Below are 640 nucleotides of genomic sequence, written 5' to 3' on the forward strand. Positions count from 1 at the left end.
GTCAGCGTAGCCGCCCCCCGTGAAACCGCCGTGCTGAGCTGCCTGGGCACGGGGAGCCGGGGTTGGGCAGGGCACGGGGGCACAGGGACCCCCACCCACGGAGGCAGCCCCTCTGTGCCTCTCCCCGCTTCCCTCCCACCGGTAGCCCCAAACCCCGCACCAAAACCCGCTTTCAGCCTGCGGGTGACCTCGGGACGGAGGTGGGTGGCTGCCCCACGAAGTCCTTGGGAGCGGGGATGTGGTGGGGATGACCCACCAGCACCCGCTTTTCCAGGGCATCCCTCCTGCTTCCCTTCCCCTGCTCCTCAGCCTCCCTCCATGAGCCAAGGCTTCAAGTACGGGGAGCATCCTCCATCCCAGCCTGGAGAGCCGGAGCTGGGCTGGGGGCAGAAGCCACACAGTCCCCACAGGCAGGATTGAAATCCCCACCCAGGCACCCACCGGTCCCTTTGTCCCTGCCCTTGGGATTATCTGGGAGCAAAGTTAGCGGTCCCGGAGCCAAGGAGATGAGGCCAGCGTCCGTGTCCGTGCGGGGGCTGTAGGAGCTGGCTTCTCCCCACCCCACGCTACTCGTCCCCAACCTGGGCTGGGGGACAAGGCTGGCTCTGGGGCTCGGGCTGGGGGGGCAGCAAGGGATTTT

Source organism: Egretta garzetta, unplaced genomic scaffold (assembly GCF_000687185.1).
Source record: "Egretta garzetta isolate BGI_Z169 unplaced genomic scaffold, ASM68718v1 scaffold350, whole genome shotgun sequence".
NCBI classification, from domain to species: Eukaryota; Metazoa; Chordata; class Aves; order Pelecaniformes; family Ardeidae; genus Egretta; species Egretta garzetta.